Below are 27,276 nucleotides of genomic sequence, written 5' to 3' on the forward strand. Positions count from 1 at the left end.
CGCACATGGAAAATGTCCGGCTAATTATCGACTTGAGCGTTGCAGCTCATTATACGATAATTAAAAAATTTTTAACACCACACACACACACAGACACTAACACTCCCCCGCACACGCAACACACAAACGACCCTCTAATAATGTCGCCATTCAGAAATATTTTATCACTTTGAAAGATATTGGAGTATTGAAATCAACTCGACCGGTTCGAGCCAGAATTCCTCAATTGTAAAAAAAATAATTATAATAATAGCAAAAATTAATCAATAGTAATTAACGCTTCATGTGATAACAAATCAACTCTTTTTTTTTTTCTTTTTATAAACTCATCAATTTTATCCATTTTAACACTTGCTTGTGTCCTAAATATCAATAGATGCATCTCATGGGCGTAAACTCGGTCAGATATGTCAGAGTTTTGTGGGCTTTGGAGTTCCAGGAAGTAGCAGCGGTTGAACTCGGGACATTCGTAATAACAGTATAAGAGCTTAACACAGGATCAGGCAAACGCAACTCAGACTAACTCAGTCAACCTGCCCGCATATATAACTGTGTTGATAGCTAGATCAATATGTTGATGTGTTGATAGCTACATCAATATGTTGATGTGTTGATAGCTAGAACAATATGTTGATGTGTTGATAGCTAGATCAATATGTCAATGTGTTGATAGCTAGATCAATGTGTTGATAGCTAAATCAATATGTTGATGTGTTGATAGCTAGATCAATATGTTGATGTGTTGATAGCTAGATCAATATGTTGATGTGTTGATAGCTAGATTAATATGTCGATGTGTTGATAGCTAGATCAATATGTCGATGTGTTGATAGCTAGATTAATGTGTTGATGTGTTGATAGCTAAATCAATATGTTGATGTGTTGATAGCTAGATCAATATGTCGATGTGTTGATAGCTAGATCAATATGTCGATGTGTTGATAGCTAGATTAATGTGTTGATGTGTTGATAGCTAAATCAATATGTTGATGTGTTGATACCTAGATCAATATGTTGATGTGTTGATAGCTAGAACAATATGTTGATGTGTTGATAGCTAGATCAATATGTCAATGTGTTGATAGCTAAATCAATATGTTGATGTGTTGATAGCTAGATCAATATGTTGATGTGTTGATAGCTAGATCAATATGTCGATGTGTTGATAGCTAGATCAATATGTCGATGTGTTGATAGCTAGATTAATGTGTTGATGTGTTGATAGCTAAATCAATATGTTGATGTGTTGATACCTAGATCAATATGTTGATGTGTTGATAGCTAGAACAATATGTTGATGTGTTGATAGCTAGATCAATATGTCAATGTGTTGATAGCTAAATCAATATGTTGATGTGTTGATAGCTAGATCAATATGTTGATGTGTTGATAGCTAGATCAATATGTCGATGTGTTGATAGCTAGATCAATATGTCGATGTGTTGATAGCTAGATTAATGTGTTGATGTGTTGATAGCTAAATCAATATGTTGATGTGTTGATACCTAGATCAATATTTTGATGTGTTGATAGCTCGATCAATATGTTGATGTGTTGATAGCTAAATCAATATGTTGATATGTTGATAATAAGGAAAAAAAATCGCATAAAAAACCAAATGAAAAATAAATACAAACAAAGGGAAATGAAGAAAATATTCTTCAACTCTTTACTTTGACATTTGTGACCAAAACAATGGCTTTTAAAACATATCCATTATCAATAAGACAATAATCATCATTAGGACAATAATCATCAATAGGACAACAATCATCATTAGGAGAATAATAATTATTAAGACAATAATCATTTTTAGGACAATAATATTCAACATGACAATGGGAGAATAATCACCAACAGGACAATAAGAAAATAATCATCAATAGGACAATAATTATCAATAGGAACATGTGCTATTATTCTTCAACAGGACCACGGGATCAACAGGACTATTTAGAGAAGGATATAGTGCAGTAATTATCTATAGCACAGAAATAATCAATAATAAGTAATCATTAAAATGGACTCCAGTGTGTTGGCTAGGTGTGTGTACTTTGTTGAATCAGGTTAAGAATAACACTAACAAATAACAATTAATTGCTTATACAGGTGAAAAGGGACGCATCTCAACATTGTAAGTCACATGACTTAGAAAAAACCCAGCCAAGAACAACCAATAACAACCCAGATCTTGATCTATTCAAGTGAATGGGACAACCAAACTAAAACTAAAAGGAGAGAGAAAATGAAGGGAATATTGTCTCTGCCTAAAATAGCCTATTATCGATACATTTACCCATAATTCTTTCCACTTAATCAATCAAGAAAGTTTTCTTTTCACATTTTTTTTTCTTTTCGCTACTATAACATTTTTTTTCCCTCAAGAGCTATTTTCACATTTTTTTTAAAAAGGCTATTTTCACATTTTCTTTTCAAAGACTTTCACAATGTTTCCTCGTCCACTACCTCCCCCTCCCTCCCTCCTCACACTCTCCAACCACACAGCAACATTCCTCCCGCACTTCCTGGAGACCAGGCTAATGGTCCCACACAATATTCTTCTGCCTTCAAAACCGTTCGGGCGTCAAATGTAGGGAGCGCCCCCCCCCCACCACCACAAGCCCCCATAGCAATAAAAGCTGTAATGTGGGTGGTGAGTGGCTCGGTGTGGTAGCAGTGGTTAAAATGTGGTAGTAGTTTGTATTTAACTGTTTCGTTCAAACGATATATATTTTTTTTTAAAACGCTAGATCTATTAGAGTGAGACGTTTTGAAACAAAAATATATAGGTCAGTGCGACAAAGGTTTGCTGATAGCGTGGGTGTGGGTTGGTGAATGGGGAAGTGTGAATGTCGACAAGAAGAGAAGTATAACGATGGCGTAAATGAAAGATCACAATGTACAAGAGTGTGTAAAGGTTTGGAGGGATGGGGAATGACAGGAAGGGAGGAACTGAGTAGGGAGTGATAGACAAGAAAGAAGAGGGTTAGTTAAAGTTAGACATTGAAATACACAAAGACAGAGTTAGAGAGAAAGAGAGAGAGAGAGAGAGAGAGGGCGGGGAGAAAGAGAGACAATGAGAAAGAGAGACTGACAAAGAAATAAAGAAAGAGAGAGAGAAAAGAGAGAAAAGAGAGAAAAAACGAGAGAGTGAGAAAGAATGAGAGAGAGAAAGAGAGAGAAAGAAAAATAACGAAAGAGAGAGAGAGAGAAAAAGAATCAGAGAGAGAGAGAGAGAAAGAATGAGAGAGAGAGCGAAAGAATGAGAGAGAGAGAAAGAATGAGAAAGAGAGAGAGAGAAAGAAAAATAACGAAAGAGAGAGAGAGAGAGAGAGAGAAAGAATCAGAGAGAGAGAAAGCAAGTGAGGAGAGTAAAAGAGAGTCACAGAGAGAGATACCATTGGAAAGATTTAGACGAAATGGATAAGTAGAGAGATAGAAGGACAGTGGAAAACAGACACGAGAATGTCATAGATAGAAATACAGAATTCAGAAAGAAAAACAAAATGTGAAACAAATCTAACTAGTATGAATAGAACAGACAACGGAACAAATACTGGCTATGAGTATCTGTCTCTGTCCGCGCGTGTGTGTGTGTGTGTCAGCTAGTGTGAGATTGAAGTGTGAGAGTGAAGAAAAGTTCTTCCCTCCTTAACTCAGTATTTTCAAAACAAGAAAAGAAAAACAAAACTCCAAAAACTAGGGGGGGGGGGGTGTGAGGAGAGAAAAGAGCGTGCAAAGGGAAAAAAAAACGTGTAGATCAACCCCACTATCTGAAGCACTAGACGCCACAGGCGCCCCCAATCAATGGGACACCCATTAGCGATGTATTCATCATAACCACAATTTCAGGTTATTTTGGACTCGAGTTTTCAATACAGACCCATATCGACTACTAGACTCCCTTATTATCCAATGGTATTTTTGTAGGCAAGATTTAGGAGCCTCCAATCATATCGATTCCATAAGCACTGGCCAAGTTAAACGAGTACGGTCTACAACAGACTATTAGCCACGTGGTATGCGCTTTTGGAAGACTGTCGTCTTGATGGCCCAGAGTTCGAACCTTGCCAGTTGCTATCTCCAGTCGTCCTGCGGGAGTTTTGGGCCAGGATGTAACTACATGTGAAGCAAAATAAACATCTCACTCAAATGTCCACACATAACACACAACACACTGACTTACCACACATAACACACAACACACTGACTTACCACACATAAGGCACAACCCACTGACTTACCACACATAACACACAACAAACTGACTTACCACACATAACGCACAACACACTGACTTACCACACATAACGCACAACAAACTGACTTACCACACATAACGCACAACACACTGACTTACCACACATAACGCACAACACACTGACTTACCACACATAACACTCAACAAACTGACTTACCACACATAACACACAACACACTGACTTACCACACATAACACACTGACTTACCACACATAACGCACAACACACTGACTTACCACACATAACGCACAACACACTGACTTACCACACATAACGCACAACACACTGACTTACCACACATAACGCACAACACACTGACTTACCACACATAACGCACAACACACTGACTTACCACACATAACACACAACACACTGACTTACCACACATAACGCACAACACACTGACTTACCACACATAACGCACAACACACTGACTTACCACACATAACGCACAACACACTGACTTACCACACATAACGCACAACACACTGAATTACCACACATAACGCACAACACACTGACTTACCACACATAACGCACAACACACTGACTTACCACACATAACACACAACACACTGACTTACCACACATAACACACAACACACTGACTTACCACACATAACACACAACCACTGATTACCACACATAACACACAACACACTGACTTACCACACATAACACACTGACTTACCACACATAACACACAACACACTGACTTACCACACATAACACACAACACACTGACTTACCACACATAACACACAACACACTGACTTACCACACATAACACACAACACACTGACTTACCACACATAACACACTGACTTACCACACATAACACACAACACACTGACTTACCACACATAACACACAACACACTGACTTACCACACATAACACACAACACACTGACTTACCACACATAACACACAACACACTGACTTACCACACATAACACACAACACACTGACTTACCACACATAACGCACAACACACTGACTTACCACACATAACACACAACACACTGAATTACCACACATAACACACAACACACTTGACTTACCACACATAACACACAACACACTGAATTACCACACATAACACACAACACACTGACTTACCACACATAACACACAACACACTTGACTTACCACACATAAGGCACAACCCACTGACTTACCACACATAACACACAACACACTGACTCGCCCCACACTAAACACTATTTTACATTTGCAAAAACTTGGAGGGGGGGGGGGCAATTTAAAAAAATACAATTTTTAATACGATATTTAAAACTTTTTTAAGTGAGACAGAAGAGAGATAAATAGAGAGATACAAAGACAGAGATGAAGAGAGGGGTAAAGAGAGAAAGAGAGACAGAGAGACGGAGAGAGAAAGAGATAGACAGACGGGGAGAGAAAGAGACAGACAGACGGGGAGAGAAAGAGACAGACAGAGGAATAGCAAAAAAGCGTGAAAGAAAGAGAACAAGCTGGAAAAAAAGTAACAAGAAACAGAAAGAGAAGTAAGAAAAATCTAGGCAGAGCAAAAGAGAAACAGGAAACAGAGGAATAAAGGGGGGGGCAGCATAACAAAATCATTCTATTTTATCCCCAGGTTCAACTATACTGCAGATCAAATCACATTGATTTCATTTCAAAACATTGGCTTCTTTCTTTAAGAATTCGGGAGTGACTTGGGATGAAAGCGAGAGATCAACTAAGATTACAATACTAGAATCTATCCCACAAAAATGAACAACCAAACGAGACGGATCTAGGTCTACGTATTGTAATAAAAGTCAATTTCAGAGACAAACATGGAGCTTAATGGGAATTAGTGTCAAACTAAATGTCGTAAGAAAACCATAAATCTTGTATATAATTTTCAATTTCTTGTCTGGTTCCGATTTCAGAATTAAGGAGAGATGGAACTTTTCTTCAATTTGCGCTTTTTTATAAACTAATAGTCCAAAATTTTCTTGATTTTTTCTATGTTATTTATATCTCTGTGAAAGATTTCAATTTAATACTAGTAGGTATAGTATGTAGATATTATAAAATAATAAATACAGAGAGTATTAACTGTTGAACACATATAGAAGCGCATAAACAGATGTTAAGTTTTTTTGTTTTTTTTTAAACAAAACATACAACTTTGCCACAATCTCAAACTCACCATTCTATCTCCAATATTTCCTTTTCCAATAGTGGAGACATTGCCATTTACGCGAGAACTTTAGACGGCGACAGCAGGGCGGTCTAGGACATAGGCAAACTAGACAGCCGCCTAGGGCATCCAATAGATGGGGGCCCTGCACAGGACTCGTAACAATTTTTTTTTTCAGAGACGAAATAGTGAGATTTCTGCCCCTCGCAGCCCATGGTTACTTTTGGAGTACACTAGGCTTTAAATAAATTGAGTAATTTTATTTTTTTCACTGTTTTGTTAATTTTGTTCTACTTCATTTGGGGCCACCAAATTCACTTCGCCTAGGGCCTCCAATCATCTAAGAACGGCCTTGGCTACATTCCATATATATAAATGTATACAGATAGCAAATTGAATGGATAAGATTACGTATTATGCCGTCTAACTAATGAATAGGGATTACAAAGTTTATTTACAATACTCTTATGAGCTGTTTACCTCCTTGTAACGTACAACACACCAGCTCAAAAAGAAGGAGTTTGATACTCACGATGGAGATTCAAAAGATTAAATCCAACTAGCAGCAATATCCTAAGAATTAAAATAATAATAAAAAAAATAGAGCCAAAATAAGAAAAGAAAACAAATTTAAAATGAGAATATTGGGAGTTTTAGCACTTGCCCAATGGTCGCCTATTAAATCCAACTCAGTTTATTTTTTTGGCTGCCATCAAAACCATTCCTAACGATGGCGGAAAAATAATAATGATGCCACAATCTCTTTTGATAAAAAAACAAAGTACATTGTAGGGATTCCTCAAGCCCCCACTTCTTCCTTCAGATCAATTGCCCCTTCCCTCCTATCTCGCCCCTTCCCTCCTATCTCGCCCCAATCCCTAATTCTGCAATCCCTAATTCCCGAGATTTTAACGAAGTCTGCGCCCTTTTATAAGAATGTCCAGATTTTTATGAGAGATATGCTTTAGTTTTTTTTTTTCACTTGCCAGAAAATCTAATGATTTCTTTTCCGTTGTTCACACAAGGATTTAAGATCGCAGCTGATTGAACAGTGGATGAGGAAAGACAGGAGAGAGAAGAGAGAGAGAGAGAGAGAAGAGAGAGACGAGAGAGAGAGACGAGCATTGCTCCTAATAACTGAATCTAATGATGCTAGTTGCAGAAGGAAACTGCGAATTTCTGGGATAGTTAAAGATAATATGACGTTTTTTTTCCCTTATATTTTCTTTTGGAAAGACATTGTCTTGGAGTCTTAATCTCATTGAAAACATTTGATGGAAAAAAATATGTTCCTAGTTTTTAATAACGCACAAAGAACATATCTAATTAACGCAATGTTTTGCTTCTACTATAAACATTCCGAGTTCAAGTGTGTTCGTAGAAACAAGTCTGGAGAAACTAAGTATTTATAAGATTAGTTTGAAAACAAGATTTCTAGATCAGTTTGTAGTTTGTATGTTTCGGACTTGCCAGACAGAGTTGAAGATTATTTCACGTGAATCGTCCCACTTCCCATTCTCAGATCAAGTTGAAACTTTGCACAATTATCCATTGTCCTTATCCAAACATGAAGTAATTAAAAAGAAATGTTCCAAGTAAAAAATTAATTAGTGGTAATTAATTTAATTTTGTTTGATGTAGAACATGGAAATAATGTACAGTAGAGAGAGGGATGGCTGTAAATGTATAGTTCTTTCCTTTATATAAACTGTTTTTTATACATATATATATTTTGCATGTTCTTTATTCTTGCATGTTCACTCTCTGTCCGTCTGTCTCTCTGTCTGTCTCTTTCTCTCTGTCTCTCTTTCTCTGTCTCTCTCTCTGTCTGTCTGTCTCTCTCTCTGTCTTTCTATGTCTCTTTCTCTCTGTCTCTCTCTCTGTCTCTCTTTCTCTGTCTCTCTCTGTCTCTGTCTCTCTCTCTCTCTGTTTCTCTCTCTGTCTCTCCCTCTTTCTCTCCGTGTCTCTCTGTCTCTCCCTCTTTCTCGCAGTCACTCTCTCTCTCTCTCTCTCTCTCTCAAACTAAGATATCTGCTTGCTGTAAAAATATATGAATGGAATCAATTAGTATCGATCCTATGATCCTCCATGTTCGATATCTGGGTGCTAACGACGCTAATGATAGCAGGAAACTGGGGGGCGGACGGGCTCGATCCTTAAAATATGTATAAGGTATTGATACAGACCGCGGCAGCACAAGCGATGCCAGTGTTATTATAGGTCATTAGCTTCAGGATTGCGGAGGGGCGTGGTGTGGGCGCCCTGGACTGGGGGACGCTTATGAGGGGGAAGGGGGGGGGGGTAACGGTGAAGGTCATTGACATAGATCTTTATACATCGCATGAAAAAAATAACCTACATCAGTAAGCATTGACATCAAAGTTTGAAATGTAAAAATTCTGGTACTGTAAGATTCGAGATGGTCTAAAAATGTTCTTTAAAATAGGGCGTTATAGTCAGAGACTAGCAGCTGGGAAAAAGAGGCACTAGATAGATCCACATGGAGAGAGAGCATAAAGGAAGGGTCTCGGATTGCAGATGTCATACACAACAGAAGCAGAAAGAAGGGTGAAAATGCAACGGCGCCTGGTGATTATATATGCCCAACCTGCGACCGCAGCTGTGTATCAAGGATTGGCCTCTTTAGTCACACAAGAAGTTGCAAAGGGAAAAGATCGTCTCTCGAGACGTAAAAAGCCACAGACAGAGTATGAGAGGAATTCTTCTTTGAGTGAAGGCGGCCAGCCAGAAGATTTCCTGGGATTTACTGATTGAGAGATAAAGGGAGATGAGAGTTCTAGAAGTATTAGGTTTAAATTTAGGTCGTTTGATATCAGGGCCGGTGTTACGAATTGCGGGGCCCAATTTAATGGATGCTTGCGAGGCCCCCTGTTCTAAGGTTGTTGTTTTTTTTTAACAATAACAACTATTACTGTTATAATTAGATCATTATATCAACTCTTGCTATACAGCATGCATAGGAAGTAACACGTACACAATAATGGCCTGTTTGTCAATCCTACAATAAGCCTACAGTAAATATGATAACCCTTTAAGTCCTACATCACTAAAAGCCTGTGACAAGAGCCATGATCTTTAGTGAAATAGCGGAGGCCGCTGCCAGGCACGGGGCCCAATTGGAGCAATAGGTCAAATCAGCCTAACGCCGGAACTCAATATGACCAAAATTTCACTAGAAGAAATAATTAAATCGTTCAAATATTTCTTTTGTAATTTTATTAATAAAATAGTTACTTAGCATTTAAATATGTCTGTACAGATATCGTATTGCTTCGTAGTGTGTAGGAGCTACCCATGTGTGAAGAGCTTGAATAGGAAAGATGTGATGTGATGTATTATGTCATTGTTTCTTGAGCACTACTTGCCAGGAAGTGACGAAACGAAAAGAGAGTTTTAGTTTATGTTCCTACCAAGAAAAAATTTATAGCTGATGACTCTAGCGTGTTCACCCAAACATGAGTAATAATAGAGCTTCATTCCTTATTAAAGATTTACAGATTTGACGGACAAACCTAAAAATAGCTTGCTGTTTGGTGTATCCGGTGAACAAAATTAAGAAAGTGTTGCTGAGTTAGGTTTTAAATAACGTTACAAAATAAATTTTTGTGCGACATTTTAGCACTGCTGGATCAAATTTTTGCAGCTTGTGACCTTGGTTTAGTTGGCAATGTCAAAGTTCAAGTTACGCGTCCTTGACATCGTTTAGTTTATCGTGGAAAATTTCCTATGACTTTCTGTTCTTTTTGGGTGGCCACCATATACTGTTCAGCGTCAAGTGGTTTTCATTAACTGCAGCAAACAAAACTCCGCCTTAGGACGGTCCAAAGCCCGGCTGAGAAAGGAGGAGGGTTGGGCGTAGGGATAGCTACCCTACCCTGTAGAAAAAAAACAAACACTAGCTACAGAAACACCAAACAGCGAATCAATAGAAGTCACGGACCTGGGAGAGGATAGATCTCCAGATGTAAGGTTTTTGGTGAAAGCCAGAGTTATCTGGACGCTGACAGGCCGAAGAGCATCATCTCTACCAGGACCAATACCACCATCGGTACATGGTCAAGCAGATGGGCAAGACGTGGGGACAGTTGGAGAGACTCGCCCAGAACCGAGACGCCTGGAGGAAGCTGGTTGGTGGCCTATGCCCCAGAAGGGACCACAGGCAGAGAGCTCTCAATCAAAGGCGAATACATAATCTTACAAGAATTTTTCTTTATATCTGATGAATGATATAACCGTATATAATGGGCTTTGGTCCCTACGTAATATTATCAAGAGTGTTCTCAAACCGTGTTCATTAGAAGCATACACCTGAATTTCTGAATTTCTAACTTTACAAGACAAGAACCATTGGGTCGGTTTTAACCGTGTGAAAAATTATGGAAACCCGAATAGGCAGCCGTTGCAGTTTCTCACATCCTGCTAACATCTTTACATTTGAGTCGCGTGCCCAATACTCGGGCGCTTGGCATTGTCGTTGCGTCGCCGGTGCCGCGGCTCAATTAGCAGGCGTGCGGCGCTATTATTGGGAACATTTTGTCGTTTCTTTTGGCGGGCAATTAAAACCGAGAAGCTTCATTAACGAGATGTCAACCTGGGTCAAGCATTTCCCACGGCGGCCCCTGGGAGTCGTTTAGGAAGTGTGCTACGTGTTGCTACGTGTTGCTACCGATCAATCAATGAAGTCTCTTTAGAGAGGAAAAATCTCTTTTCAAAAGAGAGAAATTCATTTAAAGACAGAAGGGTTGGGTGCAGTGCGGAGAAAGAGAGTCACAGAGAGAATGAAAGAAATAAGACTCTGTATTTAAGGGGAAGGTTCGGGGGTTGGGGGTGGCGAGTTCAGTCATGCTCGAAGTTACGGGCCTTTCAAATTGAACGGAATAGATACTCGAATTTGCGGTCCAAAGGAAAGTATCTGGGAGCGTATACTTGGGGGGCCGTTCAAACTGAACGTAATAGATACTCGAATTTGCGGTCCAAAGGAAAGTATCTGGGAGCGTATACTTGGGGGGCCGTTCAAATTGAACGTAATAGATACTCGAATTTGCGGTCCAAAGGAAAGTATTTGGGGGCGTATACTTGGGGAGCCGTTCAAATTGAACGTAATAGATACTAGAATTTGCGGTCCAAAGGAAAGTATTTGGGGGCGTATACTTGGGGAGCCGTTCAAATTGAACGTAATAGATACTAGAATTTGCGGTCCAAAGGAAAGTATTTGGGGGCGTATACTTGGGGGGGGGGGCCGTTCTATTATTTGTATAAGTTGGGGGGGGGAAGGGAGGGGTCTATTACAAACTAAACGTAGCATGAGGAGATGACCAACTGGTGTGGAGTCTGTGGGTAATGCTAGCCGTAGTATAGTTATTGTTAACTTTTATTTCTGGTGTCCGAGTTAATTAAAAATCGTTGACAATCTTAAACCTTATGAAATCCATTAAAGGAAGACAACTCTTAGGTATTAAATTGTCAGGTACAAAGTTTAATTCTAACAGAAAAAATTGTATGACAATAATAATTAAAAGAAGAATGAGAATACATTTTAGTAAATGTAGAAGTACTTATTAGATTTTACAAAAAAGTCTGTTTTTTATTTTAATATATTCCATTATTAGTACGGTATGTAATAATCTATTTACTTGTTAAGATACATGAATTAATTTTATAAAAAGACAAGTAAACTAATGCTCCTTTCTATATGTACAGTTTCCTTTTAACATTTGAAAACTCGCCCAGAGCGCTGCGATAAGGCCGCCCCTGGGCACACACCATGAGTATGAACAACTGAACGAATAAAAAAAAAATCACCTACCACAATTGATGGACAATGATTTCATCAAAGATCACAGTGCGATCAACCTTTAGTTTCGGTGGAAATAATCCAGTACTCCAATATCAATAAGAAAAATCACATGTTAACACTCGTCCTATGGAGCACCACAATTCACATAGATCCAGATCCAAACAGCTCAGTAGAACACTTGTGATACCAACGAGTCAAACATTTATTAAAGACCAATGCACCACAGCATACAGACACTTCATCAGCCCAAACAATGTACAATCTGTGGCTTACACACGCGTAATGACAATATTGAACAACACGCGAGAGATAAGGGGGTCATAATGAAACCAATGCAATGTAGACACATATGCAAGACAGCGTCCAATCATGCTAAATAACTGCATCATGACTCATCCATTGTTCGAACTCAATAACCGAAGTGATGGTCGAGTGCTTGGTAGAGTCGTAAATACTCGACCCTTGTAAACCAAAGTCACTGTAGTCCACATTCACGAGCTGGATATTTACTTATATACATAACACTTATATACGATATAGTCCTCAAGAAAGAGAAAGAGAGAGAAAAAGAAAGGTAAAAAGTAAGCGCGAGAGAAAGAGAAAGAGAGAGAGAGAGAAAGAGAGAGAAAGAGAAAGAGAGAGAGAAATGGATAGATAAAGAAACAGGAGAAAAAGAGAGACAGGGAAAGAGAGAAATAAGAGAGAGAAAGAGAAAAGGTGAGAGAAAGAGAAAAGAAAGAGAGAAAGAGGAAAAACAGAGAGAAAAAGAGCTAGAAAGAGAGAAAGAGAAAAGTACATTTTTTAATAGCAGAGATACAAAATAAAGAATGAACATGAGAAAGATGGAGAGAGATAAAGAGAGAGAAGCAGTAAAAAATGAGACAGAGAAAGGAAGAGAAAGAAAGAGATACGGCGTGATGAGAGATGAGAAATAAGAGAAATGCGACCAAAAAAAAAAATAAGAATCGATATGGAAAGAGACTGGAAAATGAGAGACCAAGAGACAGTGGTGGGTACAACTTATTGCATGGTGACTATTGCATGGCTCAGATGACATCACACCTTTAAAAACTAATGTAGACTTCATGCAGTGTTAATCATGACAGCTTTCAACCTCCTCCAGGCCGGTTACATTCCACAACGTCATCATCAGGAGGCCGTCTCTCCGACAACCAAACTACCACAGGGCCTTTCGTTCCCTGCGACACTGGCAGGCCACAGGCAGACCCAGGATGGAAACACAAAACCAGGACTCGAACTCAGGACCTGTGTTTTGCGGATGTAAGCACTAGCATAAGCAGATCCACGTCTATTTCAACCAAAAACACAAACTGCATCAGAAACATTATTTACCTATCTGACACCGTGGTGAAGATGAGGCCGACAGGACAGGAAAGAGCTGGGAAGCCGTTAAAAAACTAGCAAGAGACCGTGGAGAGTGGCGTGTTTTTACTGAGGCCCTATGTTCCATGAGGAACGCAAAGGAAAGCTGATGATGAAGACATCGTGAGCAGTGTTACATAAAGCCGACCAAGTATTTGTAGACCCCCCCCCTTTTTTTTTTTTGCTCGCTCACTATCTCACCTTATCTCTTTCTTTCTCCCTCTTTCTCCTCTTTCTTTCCATCTCTCTTTCTCTATATCTCTCTTTCATTCTCACACTCTCGCTATTCGCTGGTTTTCTACTCTCTAGATCTAAGACTATAAAGTCTTCTTAAGAAATTGTTTTCATTTCCAAAGATCAGATTCAATGTCGGTAATGGAATAAAAACAAAAATCGGCAATATCACTGGAACTATTCCAATTTTTAAAACCAATACAAAAAAATAATACAAAATGACCTTCACATTCACACTCACCCACCCACACTTCACACACACACACAAATACCACAAACGTTCACTAGTGACTTCTAGCGGAAGCAGGGCTTGTTAAACCGGTGACTATAATTATTGAGCGAACCACCCTACCCTCGTCTTATAAAGCCCCCCCTTTTCTCTCTGTTTCCTCAGCCCTGTGGGTGACTTGAATCACCCTCTTCAAAATCCTCTTTCAAATCCAACACTCCCGAGGCGACTTAAGAGGATAAACTGGACGAGGGGAGGACTGGATGCAAGAACTGGGGAGGGCCAAGGCTGAACGATAAACAGATAGTGTCGCAGGAAGTGATAGAAAAGTGGGCGCCCCCCCCCCCTCCTCTCCCCTACAGTAGCACCTTAAACAGTCTGGACTAATTAGATAGTGATGTTAAGAGTAAAGGGCCCGTGGGGAGAGAGAACCGTAAATCATGCCGCCCCTCCCTTTCACTAACTAGCCCCCCCCCACACACACACAATCCCTGAAAATGATCGTCCCCCCACTACATTTCAGAACGCAACTAGTGTGAGAAGAGTGAGTGACAAGATAGCAGCCAGGAGTTAGCGTTGGATTATGGGATAACGTGGCGCGATACTGCCTCTTATCTTAAAGAGAGTTGCACAACGATAAGTCTCACATAACATACAACTAAACATCAGAGGTTCTCAAATTTGTTTGTAGCCCCATATATGATCACATTCGGACCTTCCTTCAAAAAAATAAAAAATTAAAAAAAGAGAGATGGTGGGACGTGTGGCCAAGAGGCCGGAGCCTCTTGACAACGGCTTGGCTACCAAACAAGAGAGGTCGAGTTCGGATCCCGACTCGAGCACCTAAAGACAGCAATGAACAAGTCTCACAGACTTCCCTAACTGAGTCACAAAACAGATTAGATCATCGCGCACTGAGAATATTATAAGCATGAAAGATGGCTTTTTTTTTTTTTTTAGAAAGCAATTTAAAAAAAATATTTCCTCCTAGCTCGAGCCCCCTGAAGGAGAAAGCAGCAGGAAGGATTTGAACTCGCGACCAACAGTCAGAGGCCCATACAACACACCAGGGTGCCTTCCGTTTACAGAGCTTGTAATTCGTATTGGAGATCGTGAAAATATATTCGTGTAAATTCAAAGATTTCACCACAATGACTTTTACTAGACACACAACAAAACTTTAAAGATCACCCCCACAGCAATCGGCATACTAGAGAGCACCAAGGAGAAGATAACTCCACAGAACGAGCAGACGAGTAAAAAAAAAAAAAAAAGAATTGTAATCGACCTCCAACTAACAGCACATTTTAGTGATTATAATAGAAACAGATATATAGGTCACGTATTGGACTTTACAGATACCTTAAATTAAGCGATTTTCTCAAAGCTCAAAGGCTTTGCACCCCTACAAAGTGAAAAACACACTAACCAATCAACTGATTACCGAATTCAACTGAATTCCACGAGAGTGCTATAAGAAACAAGATACGATCTCAAGAATTAAAGTACATTTATTCCTATTCAGAAATATGAAGGAAATAAACAAATTTAAAAGGAAAATTGAAGAAGGTCCAAACAACATGTACATACAGTACACAGACTCAAAACACAAAACTGTGTAAATCAATCATTAAGATGGCATCATAGGAAGGGCTCTAACTCTGTTCTTTAAAAAAAAAAGTATTGGCGATTATCTTTCCCTGTTTATAACAATGCATGCAAATGAGAGTAAGCAGTAATAATGATCCAATGAAAAAAAAAAGGTCAAGTTAAAAATAGTTTCAACGTAGCAGACGATTACTTAGAAAATTTAAAAAAAAATAAAATTTGAAAACGGTTATTATATTCTAGTCTCACATTTCATGCCTAATGCAGATGATACTGTGTTCAACATCCCTTGTAGACAGCGATAGTACTTATAAAGCACATGATCCTTAATCCTCAATACAGAAAGCATGAACAAAGTCTACACTCATTGTAAGCAGCGTTTTGATCCCATGGACCAGAGACCAAGGTTTCCAAACACCCGTGCACATCTGCGCTGCTTCCCCCGTGTTAGTCCAGTGTGAGTAAGCAGCACACCGAGTGAGTACTAGACATGCACGTGGGTGACAGAACGTGGGAACAAGCATGGAGGATGCTGCCAACATTCCAATGCCTTGCCCCCCCCCCCCCCCCCCCCCCGGTCACAAACCACATTTTTTTTCCTTCTACTTTTTTGTTCATTTCCTTAGTTTTTTGTTTTGTTTTGAAATCCAGGTGCCGTGGGAAACAAAAATGTGCTGTACAGGTACGAGGGTATCTGATGCAATACGCTTTGTGTGTGAGTGTTTTTGAAATTGACGTCATCCTCGGCAGGTCTGACCAATCCATTTGAATCTTACGTTTTTTTCAACTTGTGTGTAGAACAAGGCTGCTTTGTGGTTCGAGGCTTCTTAATTTCAGCAAAGTCTTTTTAGTAGCATGAGGGCTTCTTCATCTTACGCTCCATTTCTCACTCATTTCTCACTTCCTCCCTCCTCTTTTCTCTCTCTCACTTCTCTTTCTCTTCTCTCTCTTTCTATCTCTCTCATCCCTCTCTTACCTCTCTCTCTTACTCTTTTCTCTCTCTCTCTCTTCTCTCTCCCTTCTCTCTCTCTTTCTCTTTTCTCTCTCTTCTCTCTCTCTTCTCTCTCTCTCTTCTCTCTCTTTCTCTTTTCTCTCTCTCTCATCTCTCTCTCTTTCAGGACTATGTGTACAGGAGAGTGTGCTTTCCATATCGTTCTCTCTGGTTCTCTCCCCCTCATTTATTCTTTATCCTTCATTCTCTCTCTTCTCTCTCTCTTTTTTCTCTCTCTTCTCTATCTCGCTGTCTCTCTCTACCTCATTCCTTCTTTATCCTTCATTCTCTCTCTTCTCTCTCTCTTTTCTATCTCGATGTCTCTCTCTACCTCATTCCTTCTTTATCCTTCATTCTCTCTATTCTCTTTCATTCTCTCTCTCTCTTCTCTATCTCGCTGTCTCTCTCTACCTCATTCATTCTTTATCCTTTTATCTCTCTCTCCTCTTTCATTTTCTCTCACTCTATTTTATTCTCTTCTCTCTCACGCTCTAAGGCAGTGCTTCCTGGCTGCCTGGTCGTGCGGTTTGCGCTCTGGACTGTCGTTCAGATTTATCGATGGTCCAGGGTTCAAACCCTGCCCGCTCCCATCCCCCGTCGTCCTGCGGGAGGTTTGGACTAGGAAGTAAACTATCTTCAACTCTGAAGGAACATCCGAAACATGTAAAACAAACAAACAAACATTCCCAAAATATGTTCCGCGGAACCTTGGTGTTCCGCTAGGCCTGAATATGTATTACTAGTAGGTCACCACATGAAATAATCTCTCTAAAAAAAAAAAAAAAGCAAAATTTTCGGCTAAATACACATAATATGTGACATTTTCCATTAAGAAAAAGTTTCGAAACATGGTCTAAGTCTAAGGCACTATTTCTCCGATCAGCTTTAGCTCATTCTTCCGCTCTCCTCTTTCTCTACTCTTTTTCGTTCTTATTCTTTCTCTATCATTCATTCTTTCTCCCCCCCCCCCCTTTCTATCTCCTATCCACGCCCCTCTACCATTCATTCCCCCCCCCCTCCCATTTACCCCTAATCCTTTCCGTCACTACAGACAGATCTAGTCCTCATACCAGCTCACATCTATAAATGTATTCCTACGCTTGCCTCATACCAGCTCCATCTATAAATGTATTCCTACGCTCGCCTCTACCAATAACTGAGCCCTACTGACAAATCGTTTCCGTCTGGAACTATCTAATTACGCATGCGGTTAACGTCTATTAAAAGAAAAAAACACACAAACAGACAAAGAAAATAAATAAGAAGAAAACATGAAAAAAAAAAAAAAAAATAACGCTGATCGATAAGCTGTATTTTGATTGGCTGACACTGGCATGTCACGTGACCAGCACATATTAATCTATTTCTGGAAACTCGTAGAATCATCTACAAATATAGATTTGCGTGAGAGGTCACGATGCGGGCGGTACCAGAGAGAAGAGGGGTTAGATGCAATAAAACAACGGTTCTCAAACTATTACTGCGTCGAATGTTTTGTGGGGACCAAAAAGAAATAAATAAATAAAGCTAAGAGTAGGAAAACACTATCAAAGAAAAATAACATAGAACTGTCAATAAAATAATAATAAAATCCAATTAAACCAGCCGTTTGTAAATTTAAATACTCCTCACAACTTAAGGCTGCTAAATTATTTGTTAGCTCCTTTAAGCCTCCTTTAGTCGTAGATCAACTCTGGTCCATCTCACGGATGACTAAAGAATAGAGGCACATTTCTTATTCCATATGCTTGGACAGATTTGTACAAATGCTTCTTCTTCCCTAGTGCTATTAGGAGAATGGAATGGGTTGCCTGAGTCAGCCAGGAAAACCAGTGACTTGGCAGAGTTTAAATCATGGATTCACATGCATGACGAGATTGAACTGGGGGGACACGCGTAGGACGTGATCCTCTTCTCTTTAGAAGTAACGTCTGAAACTTATATCAGCTGCGGTCAGAATGTTGTCGCCCACACACCAGGAGAGACCACGCACTTAAAAGATACCAGCGAATCAGGTTCGAGTCCTGATAGAGAAAATGGTTTCTTTTTTTTTTTTTAGCTTGGGCTGAAATATTTAAGAATGTAATCATTTTTTGTAAAAGTGATACACACACACACACACACGCGAACACACACACACAAGCGAACACACACACACGCGCACAAACACACACACGTAATTCCTCATCTTTTTTTCTTTTTTTTTTTTCAAATATATTTCAACCTCAGGAATGATAAACTAGCTGAGCAAGAATCAGAATTAAAATCTGCAAACAAAATCAATATTATAATCCTGGAAAACATAAAGATAGATTTAAGGAAACATTAATTAATCACCGTACGTATTACGCTAGCTTATCCCTGTGCTACCCAATCAAAGTTCTGATCTATAATTAACAGCGGGAATTCTTGGAGATTCTCAACCTGAAAGTCATTCTCCGTTATCTCCTCTTTGTTCATATCTTGATTTTGAAGTTAATTCTGCAGTTCGATAAAAGTGAAAAAATATTATTTCGTTTGAAAAATCTATAGCTTCCGAAATTTGTCGTCTTCCTCAAGACATCCTGTATGGCGATCTAATAGAAGGCAGGACAGCCGCTGGTCGCCCACTTTTACGGTATACGGATGTATGCAAACGCGACATGAAGCTCTTCAAAATTGACACTAGCAGCTGGGAAAAAGTGGTACTGGATAGATCCACATGGAGAGAGAGTATAAAGGAAGGGTCTCGGATTGCAGATGCCAAACATTACAGAAGCAGAAAGAAGGGTGAAAATGCAACGGCGCCTGGTGATTACATATGCCCAACCTGCGATTGCAGCTGTGTATCAAGGATTGGCCTCTTTAGTCACACAAGAAGTTGCAAAGGGAAAAGATCGTCTCTCGAGACGTGAAATGCCACAAAGACAGCGGATAGTGGATACACCTAAAATCTGGATGTCTTTGGATGCCTCCGTTTTATAAGTTAAGTACGTCACGCATTTGAGTAAAGGAAATGTTAGAGATTGAGAGAGTGACATATGTATATACACATACTCATACTTCCACAGACACACACATACACAAGCCCATAAAGTATTCGTTTACACATTGTTGATAACGGCAGATGACTTACATCACCAAACTCCTGGTAGACTAAACTAAACCGCCCTAAGCGTAATTATTATTTAACTTATAAAACATGAAATAACCTTGTGAACTAATCTCAATATAACATTTTTTTAACCATATAGACAAACCTAACTTGAGATGAAATAATCTGATTATTTAAACAATTCTAATGCACTATAAAAACACGTCTGTACACTCTGGCATCCTGGAGTCGTCCTTCGTACTTAGCACAGCTTACGACAGCGCAGCTTATCTTGCATCATTCTACAAGACTAACATTAAATTAATGCTCTCTCTCTCTCTCTCTCTCTCGACACAACTTATGATAAATATTCCCTTTCTTCATAATCACATTGGAAACACACCGTCAACAAAATAATACGCTTACGGCAGTTTAGTTTAATCTAGATAAGATAAGATAAGATAATTTTTTGTTGGTCCAATCAAATGGAAATTCAGTTTGAACACAATTGACCACCTCAGCGTAACAGCAGTAGTTTGGCGCTGTAAGGCGGCAACCGCCAACAACAATGTGTGTACGAATATTTTATGTGTTTGTGTATGTATGACTGCCTGGTCGTACGGTATGCGCTCGTATGTCCTCAATGGTCGCAGGTTCAAACCCTGTCCGCTGCCATTCCCCGTCGTCCTGCGGGATATTTGGACAAGAAAGTAAATTATCTTCAACTGTGAAGGAACACCCGAAACGTGTAAAGTATTTTATATTTACAAAAACACACACACCTAAATAACAACCATAAAGATAGGGTACTAATAATGCCATGCGGCTGATTCTTAGCATACATAGATACGTAAAACTAACGTCAAGCGATTAGTTGCGTTGTTAATGTTTAACTTGGACTAAACATGAACAGACGTCTTTGAAAACAAACTTGTATATAATTGTTTTTATAAATACATACAGCATCAACTTGAAAGTAGGTAGAAATATCAATGAAATGATAATGGAAACAATATGTAACTTTTTTCTGTCTTATATGTCTAGGCAGACTAATCTGTCTTCATCTTCCTCATCAGAATTTATTTACAACACGACAAACCACCTCGTGGTTTCATCAGAAACTCTTCAGTCAACACAACCAAAACATCCGCCCACCTTTTTTTCTTCTTATGGTTACACCAGAAACAGGTACATTCATTTCAAAACAATACTAAACTAGAAAATTTCCTAGCCAAGCTCTAGATGGTTTGATGTAGCTGCGGTTTCTTTAGCAATAGTTTAGTGATGTGAGCATGCCGGCCACACCTTTTTTTTATCTGGGTCCGCAAGATCCCAAGACCCGTGATTAAGTCAAAAAAAAAAATAGAATAACGAAAAGTGCTAATTTTCCAAGTGACTTCATAGTCTCAGCTGTGACTTGTACTAGAGTACAATTAGTACTGACAGAAGGAGGTGAAGAAAATATATTTAAAAAAAACAAACATGAATAAACTTTAACGAGGACGCGAACCAAGGACCTCTGACTTGGAAGCACCAACAAACAGGCACCGAAATCACCATCTTGGCCCCACCCTAAATAGTCTTTAAAAGTCAGCAGAGTTGACATTTACAACCCACGGTCACATGCATGAAAATCACTCTGCTGTGACCGATAGCAGACCGTAACTCGGATCCATCCTTTACGGGTTCATTGTGCAGTGAAGGCACAGCTTTCTAATGTACGGATAGCAGCGAGTTATGGGGCGATGTGACCCGCAGGCCGTATGTTGGGTATCACTTCTGTAACAATTATATCTTTATTAATGTATAAGAACGATTTAACAAGAGGCAATGTTAACAGTACAGGCCTGTTACTTGAAACTGGCGCGTTATGTTCAGAAGGAAGCATGGCGTATGTAGGTCACGTGAGCACACGGTACTAATAATCGCCTGTAAGTCAACAAAGAAATTTCCGACACGCTATGACCCAGATAGACTAAGTTGACCTGACGAGAACCCTGACTCTTACGACTTTTGTCACGTGACGTGAGTCAGGCTCTGGTGGGGAAAGGGTGGGTTGGGCGGGTGTACCTGTGCGCAGCGCAACAAAGGCCACGACACCGGAAGTGAGGTAACAGTTTCCCGGGTGGGGGGTGCCTAGCCAGAGCGCGTGCGCCGTGTGAGACCGTGAGTAACGGTGAGACTGTAATATGAGTGAGCACCTCATCTACCCCCCCCCCTCCACCACCCCAGTCTCTGCCTCACCGTTACACGTCTGCTGCATGCAGTCTGGAAGCGAACGCAATCATGCGTGACGGAAAACCCAGAATGATAAAACAAAAAGCAGCATCAAAACACAGACACACACACACACAAGATAAAGTTTGTATGGTGATAGTTCGATAAGCCCAGAAGACTCCAGAAAATTAAGTAAATTTCCAGATATTTCAAAATAAAAGCACAAACATTTATTAACAATTTTAAAATGTTTTATACTTGACAATTTTGGATATTAATCAGTTTTCAAGAACGGTGTGTGTGTGGGGGGGGGGGGGGGGGGAAGGGGTGGCAGCGGGCAAGGTTGGAACCCGGCACCAACGAGACGACAGTCTAAAGTTATTTTTCATGCTTCAATCCAGGAAGAGATGTCTGGGGGGGGAGGGGAGGTATGATTGTTTACTTAAGAATTAACTCCTTTACGAAGAGACACACAAGCCATAGGAAAAGGGCGGCGCCTGTTGCAAACTGTCCCGGCACGGCCAACATACAATATTAGGTCTAAGAACCGGACACAACAGAATATCTTATCTTATATAACACAGACGTTACTTCAAAAAAGAAGATCATTACGTCCTACGCGTCATGCATCTAGTCATGCATGTTAACCAATGACTTAAATTCTGACATAAAACAAAACACGTGATCTAGAAGCTGAAAAAATAGGGGCCAGTGACTGGAATCCTTGGGCGCCCCTACCCAGCTCTAATGGGTACCTGACATTAGTTGGGGAAAAGTAAAGGCGGTTGGTCGTTGTGCTGGCCACATGACACCCTCGTTAACCGTAGGCCACGGGAAAAGATGCCCTAGAGACCCCAAGGTCTGAAAGGGGAACTTTACTTTTTATTAAAAAGAATGCATAATTTGAACATTGTAATATTGACATATATTTTTGTCAAAAGTTCATGCCTCCACCCCCCCCCCCCCCTCCAATAACGGTAAGACAAACTAGGACGTCTTAACATCAGTCTTCAAACTGTTATGTCGCATTTCGTCTCCATAGCAACGAAGAACTCCGAGATCGGAAACAAAATTTACTTAACTACCAGCGGCATCATCAGATCGTTACGGTGATGGAGAAAGTAATTATTGTCAATATACTTACAGAGTGCACTCAGGCGTAACCAGTAATCTATGTCTCTCTGTGTAGTGTTGTGTTCTAGCTAGGCGCATGTCTAGTGCTGTGTTCTAGACGCATGTCTAGTCCTGTGTTCTAGACGCATGTCTAGTGCTGTGTTCTAGACGCATGTCTAGTGCTGTGTTCTAGACGCATGTCTAGTCCTGTGTTCTAGACGCATGTCTAGTGCTGTGTTCTAGGCGCATGTCTAGTGCTGTGTTCTAGACGCATGTCTAGTGCTGTGTTCTAGACGCATGTCTAGTGCTGTGTTCTAGACGCATGTCTAGTCCTGTGTTCTAGACGCATGTCTAGTGCTGTGTTCTAGACGCATGTCTAGTGCTGTGTTCTAGACGCATGTCTAGTCCTGTGTTCTAGACGCATGTCTAGTGCTGTGTTCTAGACGCATGTCTAGTGCTGTGTTCTAGACGCATGTCTAGTCCTGTGTTCTAGACGCATGTCTAGTGCTGTGTTCTAGACGCATGTCTAGTGCTGTGTTCTAGACGCATGTCTAGTGCTGTGTTCTAGGCGCATGTCTAGTGCTGTGTTCTAGACGCATGTCTAGTGCTGTGTTCTAGGCGCATGTCTAGTGCTGTGTTCTAGGCGCATGTCTAGTGCTGTGTTCTAGGCGCATGTCTAGTGCTGTGTTCTAGACGCATGTCTAGTGCTGTGTTCTAGACGCATGTCTAGTGCTGTGTTCTAGACGCATGTCTAGTGCTGTGTTCTAGGCGCATGTCTAGTGCTGTGTTCTAGACGCATGTCTAGTGCTGTGTTCTAGACGCATGTCTAGTGCTGTGTTCTAGACGCATGTCTAGTGCTGTGTTCTAGACGCATGTCTAGTCCTGTGTTTTATGCCCATGTATAGTGCTTTTTTTTTCAGGAGCATGTCTAGTCCTGTGCTATAAGCTAATGTCAAGTGCAGTGTTCTAGGCGCATGTCTAGTCCTGCGTTCTAGACCCACGTCTAGTCCTGCGTTCTTGACACACGTTTAGTCCTGCGTTCTAGACCCATGTCTAGTCCTGGGTTCTAGACGCATGTATAGTGTTGTGTTCTATGCGATTGTAGGCCCTATAGTCCAGTGATCTAGGCGCTAAGTGTGCTCATGTTGACCCACTAAGGAGCTTATATACCTTGCAGTTGGTGAAGTTAAATCGTATGTAAAGTAAATTAACCCTTTAAGAGTTTGCAATCTATATGGCAGGGGGTCTGTATGGTTAACGAGAACACAACCCCCAACCGCCCCTGACCAACGTCAAGTTCGTATTTTAAGTTCGGCGGACTCAGGAAATCTTAAAAATCTCGAAATTCAAATATCTTCAATGAGATTCGAGCCCGGGACATCCCGGTTCGGAAATCAGGCGCTTCAATACTCAGCCACCTCGTCAATTTAAGCTTTAGTGTTTCCCTAAGCAAATACAAAAATGTGCTACCAGAGTATCTAAACTTTTATTCAGAAAGATTAGAACCAATTAGAAAGCATGAAGTGAAGATCGTTTAGTTTCGACTGTTTGATTTAGCTGAAAGTAAGCAATAATATTAGATTGATGGTCAATGTGCATGGACTTCAAGTCTGGACTTTTAAAGAGCTTGGTCAATTTCGCTTGTAAACTGAGCCTCGGACAAAAGACACTAAACGGGTGAGAGAAAGAGAAAGAGAGAAAAAGAAAGAAACAGAATGTTACAGACAGGTAATGAGACATAAAGAGAACATTTAGAAAAATAAATCTGGGAAAATGTGGCGGAGGAACAGAAGAGCTACAGAGAAAGAAAAAGGAGAAAAATTACATATTTATACACACACACACATACACACATAGAGAGAGAGAGAGAGAGAGAGAGAGAGAGAGAGAGAGAGAGAGAGAGAATACAACTTTGGAGAGATATGGTGAAGATGATGTGAAAGATTGTGGTCGAGAAACAAAAGAGAGAGAGAGAGAAAGGGAGAGAGAGAGAAAGAGAAAGATCGCATGAACTATTGAGTGATTATAGACTGCATAGCTGTAAATGCTGAAGAAACTATCAAAGAAAACTGCTGGACACCAAACAGAAAATCAGCTCTGTCTGCAGCCTTAGGGTTAACTGAGCTGAGTTCTCCACAGGGATCCTAACAATCTCATTGGCTCAGCTGCCAATGTCCCGGAGACCTGCCAAGTTTCACAAGCCGGTCCACTGGACGAATATAGAAATAACTAACGCTCTAGGCCAGCGGTTCTCAACCTTTTAAGTTCGGCGACCCCTTTTAACAATCCCCCACTCTGCCGCGACCCCCACCCACAGACGCACATACATGCAGCAATAGTAGAGTAGACAATAACAATCCATATTTTCGATGTTCTTAGGCGACCCCTGACAAATGGTCAATCGACCCCCAAAGAGGTCGCGACCCACAGGTTGAGAACCCCTGCTCTATGCAGAGACCCTGCTTAAATCTCCCCCTCCCCCCACCTTTTTTTTTTCGCTTCAATCCGAAACATTATATTGGTCGATACCAAACTACGTTATTACGTAAAAATGTTGTTTTTTTCCCCTCTGTTTCCCAGAATGCATCGCCCAATCTTTTATATCGACATCATCCTATCATTAACCATCTTTGTTTTCTTTTTATTTTGGTGCATGGGTCTACGCAGGAACTGTGTTGGCATCACAACGCTCAATGTCATTTCGACCTCCGAGAAGTCCAGGCATGCTCTGGTTAATGGATCAAGCTCCACCTATGCGTAGAAATGTATTCAAAATTTCACTATGGCATCCGCGACACGAACTCACACCATATGCCGAACACTTCGATGCTCTTTCACGATGAAGATCCCATACCTGTTATTAAATGCAAATCAAACTGACTGGAATATCAGAAATCGGTGTACCCATTTTCCTTATTAGGTCAAGGCCATTTAAATAATGAATGACATTTCAACACGCTTTCTTCTTTATGCCTTCCCTTTGCTGACAGCATTGAGCCAATCAGAAATAGCGTAGGGAATGAATGTAGAGGAAAGTAACTGTAATGGAGCACTTAGCCGGCCGTTAAAAACGTAACGATTGGTCGAAACTAAAAGCTGACGTAATCGTTCGCCCTGTTGTGTGCATTCCTTTTATTTTTACCGAAACAAATCTGTTGCGCTTTGTTGCACTAAAATAGTTGCACGGAGATAGCACTACTGTGTAGGTAGAAGACTTGGGTACGGAAGTAAACAGGCCAAAATAAAATATCACTCCATGTGACTAAATAATTACAAAGTAGTTGGTGCTGCAAGCGATGTAGCTAATGAATTTGATTGTGTAATGATATAAAAAGTACACATAATGTACCGTATACCTTCTACAGTAGGTAATTACCTAACTAATCAACATTTTAAAGTTTCTGTATATCGGATACACTAAACAGCTAGGTATTTACAGTTTTCCGTCTTAGACGAAAATCTCTTTCGACATTTTTACAATGTACAAAATGTTACGGGAGACGCGGTGGCTGAGCGGTAAAGCGCTTCGCTTCTGAACCTGGGGTCCCGGGATTGAATCCTTGTGAATTTCGGGATGTTTGGGCGCCTCTGATTCCACCCAGCTCTAATTGGTACCTAACATTTGTTGGGGGAAAGTAAAGGCGGTTGTGCTGGCCACATAACACCCTCGTTAACCGTAGGCCACAGAATCAGATGACCTTTACATCATCTGCCCTATAGAACGCAAGGTCTGAAATGGGAACTTTACTTTTTTTTAAATAGTTTTTTACAAAACTTTACGTACAAAACAGTCTTTCAAAAGCCGTCACAACGTAAGATAAGCTGAATGTAACAAATCTATAACTCTCTATTTGGCTGAATGTAACATCTCCAACTCTCTATTTGGCTGAATGTAACATCTCCAACTCTCTATTTGGCTGAATGTAACATCTCCAACTCTCTATTTTGGCTGAATGTAACATCTCCAACTCTCTATTTGGCTGAATGTAACATCTCCAACTCTCTATTTGGCTGAATGTAACATCTCCAACTCTCTATTTGGCTGAATGTAACATCTCCAACTCTCTATTTGGCTGAATGTAACATCTCCAACTCTCTATTTGGCTGAATGTAACATCTCCAACTCTCTATTTGGCTGAATGTAACATCTCCAACTCTCTATTTGGCTGAATGTAAC

At 40.2% G+C, this 27,276-nt stretch overlaps 1 protein-coding gene across 4 annotated transcripts in view; it reads right to left on the minus strand.

Moving 5' to 3' along the window:
* LOC106072418 (uncharacterized) overlaps positions 1-27,276 on the minus strand; it is a 241,028-nt gene that overhangs the window by 73,322 nt on the left and 140,430 nt on the right. The window contains exon 1 of one of the 4 annotated variants that reach the window (XM_056013474.1): positions 12,261-12,765. The exons of the other annotated variants lie outside the window; for them this stretch is intronic. The gene's annotated coding sequence lies outside the window, so the exon portion shown is untranslated. Of the gene's footprint in view, positions 1-12,260; positions 12,766-27,276 lie in introns of those variants that run through there. 4 annotated transcript variants of the gene reach the window in all.

The sequence above is a fragment of the Biomphalaria glabrata genome, chromosome 16 (assembly GCF_947242115.1).
Source record: "Biomphalaria glabrata chromosome 16, xgBioGlab47.1, whole genome shotgun sequence".
In the NCBI taxonomy this organism is placed as follows: domain Eukaryota; kingdom Metazoa; phylum Mollusca; class Gastropoda; family Planorbidae; genus Biomphalaria; species Biomphalaria glabrata.